Source organism: Eubalaena glacialis, chromosome 8, assembly GCF_028564815.1.
Source record: "Eubalaena glacialis isolate mEubGla1 chromosome 8, mEubGla1.1.hap2.+ XY, whole genome shotgun sequence".
NCBI lineage: Eukaryota > Metazoa > Chordata > Mammalia > Artiodactyla > Balaenidae > Eubalaena > Eubalaena glacialis.
Window position 1 is genome coordinate 51,399,304 of NC_083723.1, and position 2,721 is coordinate 51,402,024.

The following is a 2,721-nucleotide window of genomic DNA, read 5'->3' on the forward strand; positions in this document are numbered from 1 at the left end:
TAGATTATTTTATTTCTACAAGTTCTTCTGGCCCAGATAGACTGGGATTGTGTGCTTTATTGGTTTGTTGTTTGTATTGCAGTTCATGTAGTGCTTTTCCTGTGGCAGAGATATCATAAATACCATTCTCAGGCTAGTTGCCTTATTTTCTTTGAAACTGTTTGCCATCCAAAGTAGCATCGACCTCGCTCTTTGCCTCCTTAAAAACAGCAGATGGCGGATGAAGCCAGTGCTGGGGAAGGGCCCGGAGGTGGGGGGGAGGGGGCCTGGAATGGGAGGCCGCGCAAGGCGGAGAGGACAAGGAGTGGCTCCCTGTCACCAAGCTGGGCCGCCTGGTCAAGGACATGAAGATCAAGTCCCTGGAGGAGATCCATCTCCTCTCTCTGCCCATCAAGGATTCTGAGATCATTGACTTTTTCCTGGAGGGCATGCCTCAAGGATGAGGTTTTGAAGATTTTTCCTGGCAAAAGCAGACCCGTTAATAATTCAATAAAAATAATTAATGAAAAAAAAAAAAAAAAAAGCAGACCCGTGCTGGCCAGCTGACCAGGTTCAAGGCATTTGATGCCACTGGGGATTACAACGGACATGTCGGTTTGGGTGTCAATTGCTCTAAGGAGGTAGCCACTGCCATCCGTGGGGTCATCATTTTGGCCAAGCTCCCCATCGTCCCCATGTGGCCAGGCTACTGGGGGAGCAAGGTTGGCAAGCCCCATACCATCCCTTGCAAGGTGACTGGCCACTGTAGCTCTGTGCTGGTGCACTTCATCCCTGCCCCCAGGGGCACTGGCATCGTCTCAGCCCCTGTGCCCAAGAAGCTACTGATGATGGCCGGAATTGACGACCACTACACCTCTGCCAGGGGCTGCACCACCACGCTGGGCAACTTTTTGATGCCATTTCCCAGACCTACAGTTATCTCACTCCTGATCTCTGGAGAGAGATGGTGTTTACCAAGTCTCCGTATCAGGAATTCACTGACCATCTTGTAGAGACCCACACCAGAACTTCCGTGCAGAGGACCCAGGCTCCAGCTATAGCCACCACATAGTTGTTGTTTTTTTTTTTTTTTTTTTTTTTTAATAATGTGACTAATAGGGAACTGGGGAGCTTTTTGGACACCGTCACGCATGCTCCTTCAGTGTCACATTCTTATTTTTTTTTTTTTTAATGTTTTATTTATTTATTTTTGGCTGCGTTGGGTCTTCGCTTCCGTGCGAGGGCCTTCTCCAGCTGTGGCAAGCGGGGGCCACTCTTCATCGCGGTGCGCGGGCCCCTCACCATCGCGGCCTCTCTTGTTGCGGAGCACAGGCTCCAGACGCGCAGGCCCAGTAATTGTGGCTCACGGGCCCAGTTTGCTCCGCGGCATGTGGGATCTTCCCAGACCAGGGCCCGAACCCGTGTCCCCTGCATTGGCAGGCAGACTCCCAACCACTGCACCACCAGGGAAGCCCCACCACATAGTTTTATATGAGAAGAATAAAGTGAATGAAGCCAGAAAAAAAAATTAACCTCTTCTGAAACATACCTTTTTACCCTACGTCAAGCAAAACTAATATGCAAAGATCTACCAAACAACTCAATCTTTTTTTCTTGAGATATAATTGATACACATCATGTATTAATTTCAGGTGTACAACATAATGATTCAATATTTGTATATATTGTGAAATGATCACCACAATTAGTTAACATCTGTCACTATGTATAGTTACAGAGTTTTTTTTTCTTGTGCTAAGAACTTTTAGGTTTCACTCTCTTAGTAACTTTCAAATATGCAATACAGTATTATTAACGATAGCATGCTGTACATTACATCTTCATGACTTATTTATTTTATAACTGAAAATTTGTATCTTTTGACTCCCTTCACCCATTTTTCCCACTCCCACCCCCCGCCTCTGGGTACCACCATCTATTCTCTGTATCTATGAGCTCGTTTTTTTGTTTGTTTTTAAGATTCCACATATAAGTGAGATCATCCAGTATTTGTCTTTCTCTGTCTGAATTAGTTCACTTAGCATACTGGCCTCAAGGTCATCCATGTTGTCAAAAATGGCAAGATTTCATTCTTTTTTATGGCTGAATAATGTTGTGTTTTATATATATATATATATACCACATTTTCTTTATCTATTCATCCATCAATGGACACTTAGGTTGTTTCCATATCTTGGCTATTGTAAATAATGCTGCGAGGGACATGGGCGTGTATATATCTTTTTGAGTCAGTGTTTTTGGTTTCTTCAGGTAAATACCCGGAAATGGAATTGCTGGGACCATATGGTAGTTCTATTTTTAATTTTTTAAGGAACCACTATACTGTTTTCCATAAGGATGGCACCAATTTACATTCCAACCAGTAGTACACAATGGTTCCCTTTTCTCCACATCCTCACCAACACTTCCAGACAATTCAATTTTAAATGTAAAGTGTATTTGCCATATAAGTCCCATAAATGGTGAGTTTCTCTCAGTGCATTGAAATATTAGATATTAGATGTGGAACCACCAGTATTTTAGCTACTTTCATTAGTTCTCTTTATCTTACAGCCTATTAAACTACTCACAAATGAGTCTTAATTCCAATTCCTTGCTTTTTAATTTCTGTAAAGGTGTTCATAAATATTTTTATTTCTTTAATGTAGAATTTTCAGAAGTTTTAAATTCCGCCATTAATAGAAAATCCATTACGTGTGTTTCTATCAATCAACAAGCATT

General features: G+C 42.5%; 1 pseudogene; it reads left to right on the top strand.

Annotated features, from left to right (window-relative positions):
- Positions 1-213: 213 nt before the first annotated feature.
- LOC133096182 (small ribosomal subunit protein uS5-like) lies at positions 214-1,051 on the top strand (annotated as a pseudogene).
- The last annotated feature ends 1,670 nt before the right edge of the window (positions 1,052-2,721 follow it).